General features: G+C 41.7%; 1 long non-coding RNA gene across 2 annotated transcripts in view; it reads right to left on the reverse strand.

Annotated features, from left to right (window-relative positions):
- Positions 1 to 7,106, reverse strand: part of LOC132386131 (uncharacterized) — a 31,811-nt gene extending 24,705 nt beyond the window's left edge. For both annotated transcript variants that reach the window (XR_009509410.1, XR_009509409.1), the window contains exons 1-3: positions 6,824 to 7,106; positions 6,379 to 6,550; positions 428 to 497 (exon numbers count right to left, since the gene is read on the reverse strand). This is a non-coding gene — a long non-coding RNA (uncharacterized LOC132386131). The remainder of the gene's footprint in view (positions 1 to 427; positions 498 to 6,378; positions 6,551 to 6,823) is intronic.
- Between the last annotated feature and the right edge of the window lie 75 nt (positions 7,107 to 7,181).

The raw sequence follows: 7,181 nt of genomic DNA on the forward strand, positions 1-7,181 counted from the left end.
TGATGAACATCCTCTTATTAGTCGTGTGCTCTGAATCATTCACCAGGAAATGCTGATGGATATTTGCCATACACACACATACTCATTGCAGAAATCAAAATCATATTTCTGGAGGTGTATTTCCTTAGCATCAGCTTGGCTTACAATTGAGACTGGATACAATTGGAAAGGAAGCTGAAATGTTTTCTCTGGAACACCAGAGACTGAGGCGGGATCAGATAAAAGTTTATAAGATTAAAAGAGGCACAGATAGATTAGACAGGGAGTATCTGTTTCCCGTGGTTGAAATGTCAAATACCAAAGGGCAGGCATCTAGAGTGAGAAGGCATGGGTTCAAGGGGCACATGAGAGGTAGGCCTTTGACTCAGAGAGTTGTGGATGACTGGAATGCATTGTTCTTACGAGCTCTTAACAGATCTTTACTTACCAAACGGTTACCTGCTGTGTTCTGGACAGCTATGTGGGAATATGCATCTCAGACTTTCGCACATATTTTCCTGTGAATTGACAAGAAACAAAGAACAGAGAATTCAGCTTGCAGCTCCGTTATCTCAGACTATTGACTTTGTTGCCCATGGAAGAATTCCACAGCATGCTTTCTGGAGTGCTGTTGCACTGAAAAGGGTTCAGGTATGAGGACAGGTGACAGAAAATAGTTGAGAGAATAACACACGCCAATCCTCATGGAGGGATCAGAAATTAAATGAGGGAGCTAGGTTCCTGGGTGTGAAAATATTCGAGGACATAACCTGGACCCAACATATTTATGCTGTTGTAAAGAAGGTATTTCGGCGGCTATATTTCAATAGAAATTTGAGTAGATTTTGAATGTCACCAAAAACGCTATACTTTCTTGGAAGCTTGACAAAATTTGACATGTTAGCTGAAACATTTACAAGTTTCCACAGTTGTATGTTAGAGAGTATATTGACTGGTTTTCTCGTGGCCTGATATGGAAGCATCAATGCCATTGTACGGAAAAGCCTGTCAGTAGTAGTAAATATGGCCCAGTCCGTCATTGGTAAACCAAACCCACTAATCCCTCCTACCTACACCATGTCCAAATCCCTCCATCTTCCTGCATCAGATCACCTCTCAGTCTCTGGAGTTGCAGTGAAAACAACTATTTTATTACCCCTCTTGTGATAGTACACACCCTTTAACTGAGGCAGCATCCTGGTAAACATATTCTGCACCCTCTACAGAGCCTCCACATCCTTCCAAGTGTGGGGCCACCAGAACTTTATGCAGTGATGCTGACGTGGCCCAACGAGAGTTTTACCAAGTTGGAACATGAATTTTGAACTCAGTACCTCGACAAATAAATGAAAGCATTCTGTAAGCTTCTCGGAAGCAACATATCAACCTGTGTAGCTACATTCAACTAGCAATGAATGGGGATGCCATGATCTCTGCTCAGCAACACTCTAAAACACTCTGTCTCTTTGCATTTGCCCTGCAGAGTTGCAGTTCCTCACATTTCTCTGGGTCAAATTCCATCTGCCATTTCTCAGCCTATATCTGCAACTGATCTATATTTTGTTGTATTCATTGCCACTCCCTTGTACTATCCACAGCTCCGTCAATCCTGGTATCATCTGCTAATTTACTAACGAATCCATCTACATTTTCATCCAGGACATCTGGAGACATTACAAGCAGCAGAGGTCCCATAATAGATCGCTGTGAAACTCCACTAATCGAAGACCTCCAGCTCCAATGTTTTCCTTCAACCACTCCTCCTGTCTCTTATGCGAAAGCCAGTACTGACTCCAAACATCCAATTCCCTGCCAACCACATGCATCTGAATTTTCCGGATTACCATCCAAAAAGACTTTGCCCAGCGCCTGAGTAAAATCAATGTAGATACATGCACTGCCTACCCTTATCAAGCTCTATGTAAATAGCTTCTATTTGGATAAACAAGTTTGCCAAGAATAATCAATTGAAGGTGACCATGAACAAATAGGTCCTGACTCAGTGTCGTCAGTTGGGGGTCGTATGTCCTCACTGTCCCTGGGATCAAGTCCACATATTTAGACATCAAAGTTAACACTATTGCTGCCAGAAGAAGTGAGAAACAAGATACACTTAAACATCATCCATAACATTTCCAATCTGTTGAACCCATTTCCCTGCAATTTAGTGAAAGACTGTCTATAGCCGTAGTTATGTGACTTGTCAGGACCTCAGTCCGAGCATGATTCAGCTGTACCCTGTCCAATCAAATCATCTCCATTCCTCCCCAAAAGTGGGACCAAAGTATCATGAATATCAGCAATCTTCCTCCAGTCTTTGAGGCACACTTTTAACTCCCTAATCTAATTGATCCTGTAACAAGCGCACGCACTTTACATAACAATGCAGAGTATATTAACCTTTTGATTCTGATTCCTATATTTATTTCTTAGCTGCTTAGCAGTCACTTTTCAGTGGTTATCCTATTTGCTGGACTCACCTGGACCAGGACCACTGATCATTTTTTTTCTCCCACCCAAAATTCCTCCGCAGTTCAGATGTGATGCCCCAAATCTATTATTTACTTATTTATTGAGATGCAAGATGGAACAAGGACTTCCATCCCCTCAAGTTGCGCCACCTAGTAAACCAAGGTACAAGCTGTGTAATCACAGGACAATTTGTAATGATCAATTCCCAAGCCTATCGGTCTTTGAACCGTGAAAAGAAACTCGATCAGTCGGGAATATCCCAAGCTTTCCACTCAGTGGATGTAAAGAGACTCCGAGCATGATGGGACTGGAATTGTTCTCCAAACTCCGGAACGTCCCAGTCGCCCCACTCTTTGAGAAATGTGAAAGGCAGAAGATAGGAAACAAGGGGCTAGGTAATCAGACTTTAGTGGTAGGGACGATGTTGGAGTTGATTGTAAAGGATGTGGTTTAGAGATTCTGGAAGGCACGAATAGCTTGTCAGAGGCATGGTTTCCTTGAGAAAACCTTGCCTGACTAATCTGTTGGAATTCTTTGAAGAAAGAAAAAAAATAAGATACGCAAATATGTTGATGTTGTGTCGATGTAGATACGTTGATGTTGTGGACATAGATTTTCAGAAGGCTTTTCACAAGCTGCCACACTGTAACACTATAACACTATAACAAACTATAAACCCATGGTATTATAGAAAAGATACCAGCACGGATTCAAGAAGTGCTGATTGGCAGGAGGAAAAGAGCGGGGAGAATGGGATCCTTTTCTGATTCATTACCCTGACTATTGGTGTTCCTCATGGGTTTGTGTTGTGACCAATTTTTTTTTATTATTATATGAGAATGATTTGAGTGATGGGATTGATGGACCTGATGGAATTGATGGCCTTGTTGCAAAGTTTGCAGACGATACAAAGATAAGTGAATCGGCAGGTAGATTTGAAAGAATAGGGAAGATACAGAAGAATTCGACACATTAAGGGAATGGTCAAATAAGTGGCAGATGAATCCAATGTTGAGAGGTTTATGGTTGTAAACTTTGTTAGAAGAAATGAAGGTTTTACTGCTTTCTAAATGGAAATAAAACATAAAAATCTGAAGTGCAAAAGCATTTGGGATTCCTGTGCAGCATTTGAAAACTTAATTTGTAGGTTGATTCTGTGGTCAGGAAGGTAAATGCCGTGTAAAATTTTATTTCAAGAGAATCAGAATATAAAACCGAGGATTGAATGTCTTGTAATATGAAGAGCATTTAGAACATAGAACATGGAAAACTTCCAGCACAATGCAGGTCCTTTGGCCCACAATGGTTTACAGAACATTTTTTTGAATTTATAATTTACCCCGGATTACACATAGCCCTCTATTTTTTCTAAACTCCATGTTCCATCCCAGGAGTCTCTTCAAATACCCTATTGTATCCTCCTGCACCATTCCACAAACTCATCACTCACTGCTTAAAATACTTACCCCTGACATCTCCTCTGTATCTACTTCCAAACACCTTCAAAATGTGCCCTCACACATTAGCCTTTTCAGCCTTGTATAAGACCTCTGACTATCTGCACAAACTAAGCCCCTGATCATCTTATACACCTCTATTATGTCACCACTCATCCTTCGTTGCTCTGAGAAGAAAAGGACAAGATCATTCAATCTATTCTCAATGGGCATGCTCCTCACTACCGGGACCATCCTCGTAAATCTCCTCTGCACTCTCTCTGTAGTCTCCACATTCTTCCTTTTGTGCAGCGACCAGAACTGGGCACAGTATTCCAAGTGGGGTCTGACAGGCGTACTATATAGCTGCAATATTAACCTCTCGGCTCTTGATCTCAATCCCACAGTTGGTGAAGGCCAATGCACCGTATGTCTCATCAACCACAGTCAAACTGAACAGCAGCTTTGAGTGTCTTATGGACTTGGACCCTCTGTTCCTCTGTACAGACAACCAAATAAAGAAATGTTCCTCCAAACCATGGTGCACTCAGAAAACATATACCCACAAAGCACAGCACATAAAACACACCATTATCACAAATAAATGGCTAAAATAAAATTCACAATACATGCAGTGGGCAGCACGGGTGAATTGTAAAGAGTAAACAGTAAACAATAAACAGCTCACATTGCTCGTGATGAGACCTTGGTGGTGCGAGGATATTTATTAGGTTCTCAGCCTGAGGGAAGAAGCTGTTACCCAGTCTGGCAGTCGTAGACCTGATGCTCCAGCATTTAATTCCTAAAGATTGTGGGTGTCAAAGAGATTGGCGGATGTGTGGTACGAGACCTGAACAAATTCAACTTTGTTATTTCACTAATGCTGCCCTCAAACGTTGTTAACATTCATTCTGTCTTTGTTCCTTGAGCGTGTCCTGTCAACCAGCCAGTCCAGAATTCTTGTTGTCATGGAGAATGGCTGAGAACAGAAGCAGTTCTTGCAGTCTCCATTTCTCTAAGTTCATCTTTCTCCCTCTATGATACGTCAGTCTTCCATCAGCTGAATAACAGAACTGAGCAGCAACAAGATAAGCAAGGCCACATGGTCGACAGGCACCAGTAGAACACACAAAGGGTGAAATATACATTGATCAATTTGTACTTTTTATGACTGCACATAAAATATATTGGAATACGATGCACTGTTTCGATGTAAGTGAACAATTGGTGAGGTGTAGAAGAGGATATTTTAGGTCCGAATGTAAATGTCTGGGTCAATACGAGTGGCATTCAGATCTGTCACTGAAAGGGTAGCGATGAGCGTACTGGAAATATAGGTGCAGCAGATAAACACCAGTAACATTTTTAAACCTGATGTGGATGTAAGGCAAAGAACACCATGAATCTATCAAGTTCAGACAGTGACCAGCCTCTGATATCTGCTGGATAGTGGAACAGGTTTAGTAGTCCCACAGGAAACACTGAGATTCTAAAGTGTTTGCGATTATCACTCATCATTCACTCAAAATCTACATTATGCAAGCTGTCCTCTTACTACAATTGTTCTCTGGAGAACCTGCTCAGCATGGCCTAAGACAATTCATCTGGGTATGTTCCCATCTTGGCCCACAGACACTTCATAACGCCAGTCCATGGGGTTAATTCAGTATTAAGCCCGAAAGCTGAGTGCTGCTTACTATATATAAAGTCACACTCGATAACGGAGTCAGCTCACAGGGGAGCTGGAAGCACTAGTGACTGTAGATCAGTTTGACAATTGATCCTCTGCACTGGTTTGCCAGCTGACTGCACATCAGCTGGACTCGAAGAGCACAGGGCCAGTTCCAGAGCGAGCTGCTGCTCTGCTGACATCGGCAATCAGTGAGGAGCTTTTTCCACAAACTCAGTGTTAAAGATTCATCGGCTGAAAACACATGTCCACTATTACAAAAAGAAAATAATCTGAACTACTTAATAAAATAGATTTGGAGAAATATACTGCACAGAAAACAGGCACTTCAGCCAAACACATCCACTCTGAGCAAGTTACCTGAATGAGCTTCTTATTTGCCCTCAATGACCCTCTAAACCTTTCTAATCAATGCACATGTCCAAATGTCTTCTAAATGGTATAAACATGTCTATTAACTTAGTTTGTACTTAGTAAATCTGAGATGAATTTAGCCAGGGGATTTCCCAGCTTGTGAACTGGGAAGATCTGTGGAATGTCACTCTCTCTTTTTGGACTCTATGGAAAGTCTATGGTGGAGCACAGGGGCCGTCGGCTGAGTCCAATGCAGGATTTACAGTTGTCCAGTTATGGGGATTTCCCTCCACGGATACGTATTAGTCGCAATTAGAGATCAGACTTGACATCTGTTGCACAAAGACCAGCTCGTTCAATTCATACAAAGTCTGCAGGGTAACATAGTATTCCTCAGCTGACGAGAAATAAATCTCAATAATTTATTCACGATGCCTGATGACCTACCTTTTTCCCTTCAGGAGCTGGGGTTTGGATTCAAAGATATTAAGTGGTGTAAAGTGCTGACCACTGATTTGCTACGTGGAAGTGGGTGAGATGCTTCTGCATTGACAGAAAAGCTGATGTCATCCTGTTACATATTCCGGCAACAATGAATATATGAGTTCGGCAAGGGGTTCTGTATAACAAATAACACGTTTATTAAACACAGAAAACAAACCCCCCAAAAGTAACCAAACACTAACGTAACCGGAAACAGCTGTTAAAGCGATATTGCAAAAAGAGTTCTTTAAAGTAGTATTGCCAAAAGTTCGATATGCTCACAGTTCAGCTAAAAGGAGAGACTTTATAAGACTATTTAAATTTTCTTTCACGTCGCTTCACTTCGATACCCGATGTCGAACTTCTCCCACGACGAATTTACAAAACGGAACGGCTTAAAGGCACTGACCTTTCCTTTATCGCACTGTCCTCAATCTCCTGCTTTCCCGCAGAGATTAACACGTGAACAGTCCACGAAATCCTTTCGAATAAGGATTAAATAAGGTCGAACCCGTTTCACCGTCGAAGTAGATCCTCCTCGATCTTCGATCTTCACTCTCCACTGATTTCGGAACTAGCAGTATTTCAAGAACCTGCTGGCAATGATCTTTTAAACTTTTGGCATTTGATAAAACTTCACCCTTCAGCTAAACTGCGTCATCCCATTAAATCACGCAGTGGCATGAAATCAACTTGACAAATCCAGCCACGAGCTGCCTCCTCACAGGGTGGAGTCTTCCTTTTATAACCAGTTAAAAAAAAAACTG

Source organism: Hypanus sabinus, unplaced genomic scaffold (genome assembly GCF_030144855.1).
Source record: "Hypanus sabinus isolate sHypSab1 unplaced genomic scaffold, sHypSab1.hap1 scaffold_1018, whole genome shotgun sequence".
Classification (NCBI taxonomy): Eukaryota; Metazoa; Chordata; class Chondrichthyes; order Myliobatiformes; family Dasyatidae; genus Hypanus; species Hypanus sabinus.